The sequence below is a fragment of the Colobus angolensis genome, unplaced genomic scaffold (genome assembly GCF_000951035.1).
Source record: "Colobus angolensis palliatus isolate OR3802 unplaced genomic scaffold, Cang.pa_1.0 Scaffold260, whole genome shotgun sequence".
NCBI lineage: Eukaryota > Metazoa > Chordata > Mammalia > Primates > Cercopithecidae > Colobus > Colobus angolensis.
This window is the reverse complement of record NW_012115822.1, coordinates 1242253-1254293: the sequence shown is the minus strand read 5'-3', so window position 1 is coordinate 1254293 and position 12041 is coordinate 1242253. Positions and strand designations below refer to the sequence as shown.

Sequence of the window (12041 nt, the reverse complement as noted above, 5' to 3'; positions counted from 1 at the left end):
GGAAACCATCATTCTCAGCAAACTATCGCAAGGACAGAAAAACAAACACCACATGTTCTCACTCATAGATGGGAACTGAACAATGAGAACACTTGGACACAGGGTGGAGAACACCACACACCAGGGCCTTTCGGGGGGTGGGGGTTTGGGGGAGGGATAGCATTAGGAGAAATATCTAATGTAAATGACAAGTTGGTGGGTGCAGCAAACCAACATGGCACATGTATACCTATGTAACAAACCTGTGCATTGTGCACATGTACCCTAGAACTTAAAGTATAATAAAAAATAATTAAAACTTTGGGCTCTTGGTGTCAGTGGGTGAGTTTGGTTAATTAGGTTGTTTACTTAAAGTGCAATTTTTTTCTGCTTATTCACACAGTTAATAAAAGTGTGTGCTGTTATTTATAACTAAAATTGTGAATATATCTTTAGTCTCACTAATTTACACTTTATATGGATTAAAGTTATGTAATTAGGGATGTGTAATTTGTAATTGTTACGTGTTCTTGTTGAATATCTCACTTTACAAGCACAAAATATCCCACTATTATTAAAATTATCTGACCTGATACCAAGATAACCACAGCAGATTTCTGCAGGTAAATGTTTGTATGGTGTACTTTTTGCATCCTTTAAAACAACACACATGCATCTTTAGAATCTTTTTTTTTTTTTTTTTGGTTCACCAATGCATTTACATTTAATATATTTGATGTTGTGTTTCTTCCGGGCTTTGTTGATCTATTCCTCCATTCTAACTTTTTATTTTATGAATAAAGTATTTCTATTGTATCATTTTACATTTAGTAGCTATTTAATTTTACATTCGCAAGTTCAGTAGCAACCCTAGAGATTGCAACATGTAACCTTGCTTTATTAGCATCCACACTATTTTAATACATCAAGTACTATTCCTACAACACAGAACCTTGTGACAGTTTACACAGTGTTCTTTGTGGTTAATTATGGTTGCTGGAGGTTGTACATGTACTTAAGTACGAATGATGAAAACCATTATTAGTGGGGGTAGAGGCGGTGTTTCTAACATCAAAGTAAATTCATGTATCCAACACATTCCCTTCTCCCTGTGCTGTGACCCTGCAGAATTTTCAAATTAATGCCTGACAGGTCTCTGTCTTTTAAGCACCAAGAAACTGCAGAAATCGCCTTCACCTGAATTTCAGAGATTTTGCCTCATCTTTTTAGCCTCCTTCCTCATGTGGGTTGGAATTCAGTATCTGTTTGCATAAGGACCTAGTGGAGGTTTGAAACTCTCAATCTCCCCACCCCCTTTAGTCCTCAAGGACACTGAATTTGAATTACCCTCAAAGCTATTTCAGTGTTCTTTGGCATAATCAACTGTATATTCTGTTTATCCTGTGCTAACACCTGTCCCCTCCTCCTGTCTGGCCCTTTGATGATATCTCAAATCATCCATTCTAAGCGATGCACCCTCTCCATTTACGGAAAATCTCAGAAACCTGCAGGCTTCAGGAGGCTGCCTTAAGTACAGGGAAGGGCATGACTGTGTTTAAGTTTTATCTTTGACAACAAAAGCTTCAGCATCTTCTCCCTGGACCATCTGGTGACCACTCTCACTCCTAACCCCAAACCTGACCTTAGTCATGAACACACACACACACCAAGGTCAGGTGCCCACACATCTGGAATCACCAAAGTATTTTCCTTCTGAGCTACCTGCCTGTGTGGCAATGCCCAGGCTGGAGATGTTTTATCCTAAAAGCCTGGTATAAAGATTGACTGGATACAAGGCCACAGGCCAAGGGAAGGGCCTCAGTCTATTCGCCCTGGAGGGAGAATGACTGCAGGAATGTCCCAAGTCTGATGTTAGTCAAACAAGGTGAGAGTGGGTCTATGGGCCAGGTTGGGGGATCAGATGGAAGGCCTGTGCCTCGCGTCTCCATGGGGCAGGTGCCCTGGGTTAACACTGAGCTCTTTCCATATCCTGAACAGTGATGATCATCACCCGTATCCTCAGAAAGGATCCCAGAGTATTGCAGGAGCCCAAGTGGCCAGACCTAGAGCAAGAGTCCTAAATCAGAAACCCGCAAGCTGGAGACCAGCAGGCATTACCATCTGGGGCTCCCGTAGGAGCTGGTGGTACCAGACCACACTGTCCACTTGACTCTGCTGCTTGTTCCAGTGCATGAGGTGGTGACCTTAACTTCCAGACAATCCGGCCAGCTGAGGGAACACAGACTGCACAGAGGACCTTGAAAGAGCTTGCAGAGCACAACCCTGCTGGCACAAAACCTGACACAGAAGGACACAGACACCCCTGCATGGTGAAGAGTGACTGACACTTGTCATTTACAAACCTCTCCTTTCGTTTATTCCCCATGTAGGAAGTAAGAGTTGCTGAGGTAGGGTTACATGGAGCCAAAAGTGAAAACTGAGATTCAGAGAGTATATGATTGCTTCAATGGACCCAGAGTAGGCATGAGATATCCCCAGTGCTGATGTGAAAAAATCTTGCCATTCTACTTACCGCATTGCTTCTTCCAGGGCAGTAGATGTTGGCTTCTCTTCCGGGAGCCGAGCCCTTGCATCAGGCTGGACCAACAGGGGAGATACAGAGACCTGTAACCACAGGGCAGGGCCCACCCTGGAGCAGACAGACCTGCAGGGGCCTCAGAGGCCTGTGCTTCGGTCATGCGTCACAGCAGTGAGGAAGAGGGGACCCCAGGCAGGATGGGGACACCCATAACCCTTCTCCTTAGGACCCAAAGAGACAGCAGAGGCACCACAAATCTCTTTTCCTACCACATCCACAGGATGAAGGCAGAGGCACTTCATCCAAACTGACATCTGCCTGTTTGCTTTCTGACCTGTTTGCTTTCTGGGACCCATTCTGTGAAAAAAAATCTATGACAATTGTTGGAAGATGGAGAACCCTGTTCCTTGGGTCCCACAATGACCCAGAGAGTTCTGAGTCTCAGGATTTCCCCAATGTGTTACACCAAATTATCCATCCTCCCACAAGACCAGGTCAGCTGCAGCCCATGTGGTACAGGGACAATATCACACATTCTGAGACAGGTCAAGCCAGTGCTTAGAGATCTATTTTGTGAGAAGCATTTTCAGAGTGTCTAAAACAATTACAGATGTCGGTTTTCTATCTAACCCTTGAGAATATAGTCAGGGACCCTGAAATCACACTGATTTGATTTTTTAGAAAGCAGCTTTTAGGTCTTGAAAAATTTGACCAGCTGGTCTGGTTATTCATGGAGTTAAGATGGCAACCGGAATCATGTCACCCCCAAGTGCACACTGCAGGTGATAGCACTGTTTCAGCTCAGTAACACCCAGCTCCAGGCCTGTCGCACTCACACTTTGCCCATCAGCCTCAGGGCAGTGTGTCCTGTACCTGATCTGTCTTCTTCCCTGACTTAAGCTGTCCTTTCTTCACTTCCCTTGATCACCCAAAATAACAAGTATGTTCCTAGACTTGGAAAAGCAACTTCTTCTTTAATCCTTCTTCAGAAACAGGTCATTTGGAACTTGAGCAGGATTATCACAGGGCTGTTATTTCACTGATAAATTTTCTGACATTTTCTATTTCTTTGCTGTGATTTCTATTACATGTAAAGCATGTTACTTTAAAACTTTGCTGTGGGTCGGGTGCAATGGCTCACGCCTGTAATCCCAACACTTTGGAAAGCAGAGGCAGATGGATTACCTGAGGTCAGAAGCTCGAGACCAGCCTGGCTAACAGGGTGAAACCCCATTTCTACTAACAATACAAAAAGTTAGCCAGGTATGGTGGTGTGCACCTGTAATCCCAGCTATTCAGGAGGCTGAGGCAGGAGAATTGCTTGAACCCAGGGTGTGAAGGTTGCAGTGAGCAGAGATCATGCCAGTTTGGGCAACAAGAGTGAAACTCCATCCCAAAAAAAGAAAAAAAAGTTGCTGTGACTCTACCAAACAAATTTGGAAAAAATATTATTTTAATGACATAGAGTGGAACCACAAACTAGAAACATCTATTCATTTGACTTTATCCTGCAATATTTTATATTTTTCCATGTATGTGACTTTCCATTTTCTGAGTTATCCTTAATTATTTCATAGGATATGTACTAGTCCGTTTTCACACTGCTGATAAAGATGTACCTGAGACTGGGTAATTTATAAAGAAAAAGAGGTTTAACAGACTCACAGTTCCACGTGGCTGGGGAGGCCTCACAGTTGTGGCAGAAAGTGAAAGGCCCATCTTCCATGGTAGCAGACAAGAGAGAACCAGGATCGAGTGAAAGGGGAAACCTCGTATAAAATCATCAGCTCTCTTGAGACTTATTCACTACCATGAGAACAGACCAGGGTAAACCGCCCCCATCATTCAATTACCTCCCACCAGGCTCCTTCCACAATACACAGAAATTATGGGAGCTACAGCAGTTCAACCGAAAAAAGGGTATAATATTGTTAAATCCACTTGTCCGAGGAAAATCAGGTGCTCACACGGAAGTTACACACTGAGCTACATCTGTCAGAGCCACCAGCTGCGGTGACTCCACCAGGCCAGAAGAGCAGAGGTAACATTTGTCTCTCAATTCCCCATGGGCCTGGAGCACTGTGTAAGCCTCAGAGCTGCAATGAAATGTACTACCATAACAGTCTCATCTTCAGGCTTCAGCATAGGGATTTAAAAAATGCCTGTGTTGGTCAATGAATCTTTATATCCCAAGAAGGGGCTGGGAACCCCCAGAACCCTGGTTCTTATTTGAGTCCAAATAAAATCTCAAAAGATACCAGGAAGGACTCCCTAGATTCTGCTGGAACCAGCATATGTGGCAGCCACCAGCACTAAAGCCACTGCTTAGAGTGCAGATGAGTCTGGCTGATGTTCCCAGAGATGCAGAAACAGAGGGCAACTGAGTCATCATGGGTAGGGAGAGAAAACCTGCAAACACAGGCACTCATGGTTGAGGAAACAGGAGCAAAAGCTGAGCTGCTGGGAGATCTGAACCAGAGGGAACTTGTCAAGGCTGAGGATGCACCTGGACATTGGAGGCCTGTCCCTATCTGAGAACTAAGGGAGGAGCAGCAAGAGGAGAGGGCCCCCAGCCATGGTGGACACAGCCCTCTTGAGGTCCAGAGCTGGAGTGCTGCCCCCAGGCCTCTCTTATCTTCCCTCCACTGGCCTCACAGAGCCCAGGGACTAGGAATGCAAATGTGTCCCCCCAGTGACTGTTCCCACCCCTCCCCATGCATTTATTCAAGACCTGGGGGGCAGGTGGAAAGTCTTGCAGGCTGGACCTGGGAGAAGGTGGATGCTGGGACCACACCCAGAGAGAACACAGCTGCTGAGTCTGTCTCAGTGAGTGCAGGCTCCACTGCACAGCCCTGGGAAGTTTGGGGGGTGGCACAGCTGTGGACACCCACTGTACAGACCCTGAGACAGACCCATAGTGCCCCCTGCTGCTCACTGGCCAGAATGCAGTCTCTCAGTGAAAACCAGGTAAGTAGCATTAGCCTCAGAGCCTGGTCAACGTCAGTTCACAGCATCTGAGAGTCAAGCCTCTGTTGCGGATATAAATAAATACTCTTCACCCAGAAGGTTACTCCGGATTACAAGAAGGGGGTGTGAGAATCACGGTGACCTTCCATTGTGAGAAGGCTGCAGTGATAGGAGAACACAGAGGACTCTGGGACCAAAGGCCTGAGCAGCTCCTTGCACAGGAGCCAGGGTAGGAGGCAGCTGCCACCTGAATGTGAAAGACCAGGAACCCTATAGCAGGGCAAAGAGCACACCATATTCCTATAAAGGGAGAAATGTCCTTGGAAGACACAGCAGGATGTGCACCCATCACAGACATTAAAAACAGACTGTTAAGGTCATGGCCAAGCTTACGGGGGCCACGTCACTGGTCTGATATTACAGAGGTGGCTCTGTTGTGAAGGAAACTGGAGGCACATAATGAGGACACTCTCTCTGATAGTAAGGAGATGGAAAAATATCCATAATGATTTTACTGAGACATACATTACAATCAACTCTATATATTTGAAGTGTTCAACTTCAGCTTACTAAGCTTGACATATGTATATACCCATAAAGCCGTTGCCCCAGTCAAGACAAAAATCATCTCCATCACCTCCAAGTTTTCTCACTGGAAAACTGAATCATGGAAAGGTGATAAAATCAGACTCAAGGTAACACAATGTCAGCCACCAGTCCAATAGCAATGGCTTTTTCTAACACAATGCATTTACTTTCTCCTCTGTATGACCCTGAAATGACCCACATGCTGCTGGGGAAAGAAATCCTATATGGAAATAGAGTGAAGTTGATGCTTTGAACCATCCCTTGTAAGTCTAAGGCGTAGAAGGGGACAAGGAAGTCGCTGCCCACCCTGCTGGTGACTTGGTGAAGGCCACTTTAGAATGAAGGTGCCCAGGCTTCAGTGTGTCTCACAGCCCTGAAAGTCTGTGCACTGTGGGTGTACGGCTGCTGCCACTGAGCAGTAATGGTTAGATGTGGCCTAGGGACTTTTGGGACCAGGGCGGGGAGCAGAATCAAGTTTACATGAAACTGTAGTCAGGAAACTGTGACCTTCTCTCTTAGGGACAGCTCATCAAGGGGGCCGGAGTAAGAAAGGGACACAGAGAGAAGGGATTCCTGACCATGTCCCTGCACCTTGGAGGAAGAAGGGAGCAGGATTTCTTGGATCCCAGGTGTCCTCAGGATTTTCTAAGGACGTGGCCTGGCAGAAGGAACAAGTTCTGGAGGACAAGAGCCAAGGCATGGCAGAGACACCCGAAGTCAGAATCCAGAGAGGGCACAGGCACACTGGGGGTACTAGATGCCCTCACCTTGGTGCTGGGATTCACAAAGCTGGAGTTATCTATGCAGTTCTCCTCACCAAGGTGGTACCTGTCCCACATCCATGATCCCCAGCCACACCTGGACTCCCACCCGAGAGAGAGGCCACTGAGGAAGGCTGAGGTTCACCCATGAGATAGGAGGGCAAAGCTGCAAGGGGCAGCTGAGCTCCAGAGCAAAGCCACAGGGCACAGCAGCCTCAGGTGGATGCTGGGCATATTCAGCAGGTACTAATCCTCAAGGCCCCACCCTCAATCCTGTGACCCTCATCACCCCCATTTCTGACTCCAGTTACAGCCCCAGGGGCTGCTTCTATCACCTCCACCACTTCTCCTTCATCTTTGAGTTTCTGCCCTGCCTTTGTCTATTCCCTCCTCCTGAGGGGAGGCAACTGCTGGGACTTTGTTAGGCTGCATCTGTCCTTATTTTGGTGCACAGAACTCCTACACTGTGAAGTCCTGGGAACTTACCCTGCCTGAGGCAGGTTCCTTGACAGGCCTCAGAGCTAGGAGACCAGAGTGATGACAGAGATACCCACAGAAATGCAGGACATGCCTGGAGCTGCCTCCTAGATCCCTATTCCCTATTCAGACCAGGGCCTCCTTTTCAGGTTGCCAAGCCCCGTCTTGGAAGACCAGGTCTTTCAGTCTGTGCCTCCACCCTGCTCTCACCCCACCAGCCTAAAGCATCAAATGGACCCTGGATCAATCTCTCGCTGGACAGAGGGAGAGTTGAGCGGAGCATCCTGAACTCTCCTGTCTGTATCATGGAATTCTTATGAACCCCTGGCTGGCGCCCACAATAAGGGGACTGAGGGCCCTCTTTGCATCTTCGAGACTCAATACTGTGATTGTGAAAAGCTGTGGGTCCCTGCTTTAGAGGCCAATAGGCAGCAGACCCTGAAGAGGCCCTGCGTCTGGGGCTAGGAGTATCCTAGAGGGATTACTCATGGAAAGTGAGTAGACATCATTGAGAGGGAATCATATCACACGTCTTTGTTAACTGATGGAGTTACTTGGGGATGTCTGTGTTAGAGAAACTCCTCTGGAGGTTAAAAGCACAGATCCGGGCATGACAGGGAACCCAGCTGCAGAGTGAGACCCCTGAGAATCTGTGTCTGCAGGGGTACAGGATTCCCAGTTAGGTTAGAGTAACAAACAAAACCATGTGGCATATTCTCACACTAAAAAGATAAAAAATAACAAATTGCTGTTAAATTTAAATTTAGCTAACTTCCTGTTTGTGTATTTGCTAAATTGAAAAATCCTATTCCCAGGCCACATGCACACCCCCTCCAACCAGGATTCACATTCTGGGAAGTAATAATAGAGTTTCTGTGAGGATCAAGTAAGGTCACACACTTAAGGACTTGAAAAATGCAGTCAATGCTGACATTGCAGTTGTACAACCGAAAAACATAATGTGGATGCAGAGATAAGGTCAGGTCTCTGTGTGTCTATACAGACCCTTACTGGGAGGGAGCGTTAAGCGTCAGCACTACTGATCCCTTTTTTCCTTTTTTTTGTGAGATGGAGTCTCGCTCTTGTTGCCCAGGGCTCTGAAGGAATGTGCAGAGTGAGAGAAGCCACACCAAAAGGGTACATACTGTGGGAATCCATTTACAAATCTTAATAATTAAAAATCAAACCACAGGCAGAACATGAATGGGTGATTGTCTGGGAGAAGCTGTAGGGAGGGAGGGAGGGGAGATTCCAAAAAGTAACAAGGAGGCTTTTGGGGTTAAGGATGGAGTCACTGATACATTGTGGTAAGTTTTCAAGGTATATTAATATTTCAAAACACATAAAATTGAGCATGTAAGTATCAGGGGTTTATTATAAGTCAATTGCTCCTCAATAAAAAGATGTATAAAAATAGGTTAAAACAAAAAGAACAGGACTACACACTGAGAACCGAGAGGAAGACACCACTCTGGAAACCCCTGGAAACAGAGAGGAGGATGAGGAAGATGCAGGTTCCCTGTCAGAGGTGGGTCTGAGATGATACAGCCGGACCTGCCACCTCAGCCCAGGACTTCAGAGCAAACAGGCCTTGTATACCAAGCTGCAGCAAGCAGGATGTTGTTCCCTGGGAGTCCTTTTCCTAGCAAGGAGCTGCTGTGCATGACTTTCAGGACAGAAGGGGAGGAGCAGCCCCACTCCCCGGTGGGGCCTTACATGCACCTGGGGCCATGGAGGCAGCAGCAGTAGCAGAAGCCTCCATCCAAGCCTGAGCAGGGGCTGCTGGGTGCTCGCCCTCCTGGCAAAGGAGGAAGGGGATCCTTGTCTCACTTCCCCATGGGCCTGGAGCACAGTGCAAGTACTTGCATTGCTGTCAAAGGACTGGCAGTGATCATCAGCCTCATCCTCAACCTTCAGAGCCCAGTAATGGTCAGGGAGGCCGAGTTGTCAGCCTTGGAGCCAGAGAATTGGTCAGGGACCATGGAAGGCCAATTCCTATCACTATTCGTGAGGAGTCTGAGGTCAGCACCTGGGAGTTACTGATACTGGTTCACATTACAGCCACCCTCCATGTTGGAGCTGCTTCCAGTGCAGGAGATGGTGACCCTATGACCCTAAGCCCCAGGCACTGAGGGCAGCTGAGTCAGCACAGACTGGGCACAGGACCCTGGAAGTGGGAGACACGTATGATTCTGGTTCTAGACACAAGAGAAGAAATCAGGGCCCCATGGGATTCCCAGGTCCCCTTCCTTGGCCCCATGTCCAGTCACCTGTGCAGTGTCCAAGGAGAGTGAGGAGGAGGGGGACCAGGCCATGGTGAAGAGTGTCCCAAGTCCTGCCTTCTGTGTCCACAGCTGTAGCAGCGCTTCCCCCAAATCTCTCCTTTCTTCTCCTCATACCATCAGAGAAAAAGGGTCCATCCTTGCAAATGAGAGCCCTCAGCCTTCTGATGCCACATTAGACCTTGGATCAGGCCCCTCTGGTTTTGAATATCAGGGAGATGGGCAGGGGTGGTGCTGTGTGGTGCTAGGTATGGGGAGGTCACAGCTGTGACCCTTGAGTGGACAGCACCAGGCAGGCAGGCAGTTGGCCTGGTTCTGTTAACCTTTAGCCCCCACACAAGCCCAGAGATGCCTGACCAGATCTCTCTCTTCCTGCACCTCTTTTCTCAGCTCCCTGACCCCTGAACCATGTGGTTATGGCCTCTCTTCTCCAGCTTGCCTGCTGCACCATCATCCAGGACTCCACAGTCTGACATTTGTGTCAAAACTAGAGCCCCATCTGGTACTGCCTGGACTCTCCCCTTCTCCTCGTCCATCGCATATGCAGCACGTGGATTTACAACCTTAATCAGACTCTGCATGTTTCTCATTAATCCCTCTGTGTGCTATCTCCACTCCTGCAAACTCACCTTTCTTCAAGTTCCTGGGACATTTCTTATTCCCACTTTCCAGAGCCTGGCACACAGCAGGTGCTCAGGTCAATGGAGTGGACTGATGGTCTCTGCATCATCAATTCTCCGAGGTAAGACGCAGCTGGACCTGGGCCCCTGGTCCCCCTAATCTCTTGTTATGAATCAAATGATGTCCATTCCAATTTTCAATGTTTACAAATGAACAACCAATCTGTCTAAATTCGGAGACTGGGTCATTAAGGAGATAATAAAATTGCATGAGGTTATAAGAATGGGTCCCTACTCCAGAACTACTGGTGTCTTCATAATAAATTTATACAAAAACAATACACAGACCTGGCGATGACCATGTGAGGACAGTGTCAGTAGATGGCCACCTGCGAATAAAAGAGGGGCCAGGAACAAATACACGCACGCACACACACACACACACAAAACCTGCTGATACCTTGATCAGATCTTTTCAGATACCAGAACTGTGAGAAAATGAGTATCTGCTGGTGAAGACCCCGGTCTGTGGTATGTTGCTGTGGATGCCCCAGTTGACTGACTCACCCCTCACGGATTCTGCCCCAGAGCAGCTGGCCCCTGGAATCCAGGAAGATATGCTACATTTGATAAAATAACACAAGACGTGGTTGCCAAAGTGTGGGCTTGGGGCACATATTATCTAGGTGTGAGGTACATCCCCTAAACAAATTACACTGAAGAGGTTTTCAGACCAAAAAGAAAAATACAATGAAGGAACTAGCTGACTTGGCTGAGGAGTAATGGGTGCCGGGGAAAGCCTCATTGCTAGGCACACAGCATGTTTTTGTCTCACTTTCTTTTTTTTTTTTTTTTTTTTTTGAGACGGAGTCTTGCTCTGTCGCCCAGGCTGGAGTGCAGTGGTGCGATCTCGGCTCACTGCAAGCTCCGCCTCCCGGGTTTCACACCTTCTCCTGCCTCAGCCTCCCAAGTAGCTGGGATTACAGGCACCCGCCACCACACCCGGCTAATTTTTTGTATTTTTAGTAGAGACAGGGTTTCACCATGGTCTCGATCTCCTGACCTTGTGATCCGCCTGCCTCGGCCTCCCAAAGTGCTGGGATTACAGGCATGAGCCACCGCGCCAGGCCTGTCTCACTTTCTCACCAGCCCAGAGCACTGTGTAAGCATCTAGGCTGCTATCCTAAGACTGGCAGTGATAATCAGCCTCATCCTCAGGCCAGAGCCCAGTGATGGTCAGGGAGGCTAAGTTGCCAGACTTGGAGCCAGAGAAATCAGTCAGGGACTCCTGAGGGTCAATCACTATCACCAAGGATGAGTAGTCTAAGCACGCCCCTGGGAGATGCTGGTACCAGTTCACAAGGATAAGTATCTGTGATGTTGCTGCTTCCGGTGCAGAAGATGGTGACCCTCTGCCCTGGGCTCCCAGACACTGAGGGCAGCTGAGTGAGCATAGACTGAGCCCAGGACCCTGGAAGTGGGACAGAAACAGACATGGTGAGTCTAGATCTAGAGACAAGCGGAGAACCAGACCCCCATGGGCTTCCCAGAGCCCCTCCCCTGGCCCTGTGTCCAGTCACCTGTGCAGTAAATAGGGAGGGCAAGGAGAGGGGGCCACACCATGCTGCATCCTGTCCCAAGTCCTGCCTTCTGTGCCCACTGCTGAAGCAGAGCTTCCCCCAAATCTCTCCCTTCCTCTCTTCGTACTCAGAGAGAGGGAGGGTCCATCCATGCAAATCAGACCCCCCAGCTTTCTGATCCCACCCTGGGCCCTTCTGAGTGTGTCAGGGTCATGGGCAGCAGTGGGACCGTGTGATCCCAGGGGATG

The 12041-nt window shown here is 48.2% G+C and overlaps 1 pseudogene; it reads right to left on the bottom strand.

Annotated features, from left to right (window-relative positions):
- The window catches only part of LOC105515503, a 14226-nt pseudogene extending 2517 nt beyond the window's left edge, over positions 1–11709 (bottom strand).
- Between the last annotated feature and the right edge of the window lie 332 nt (positions 11710–12041).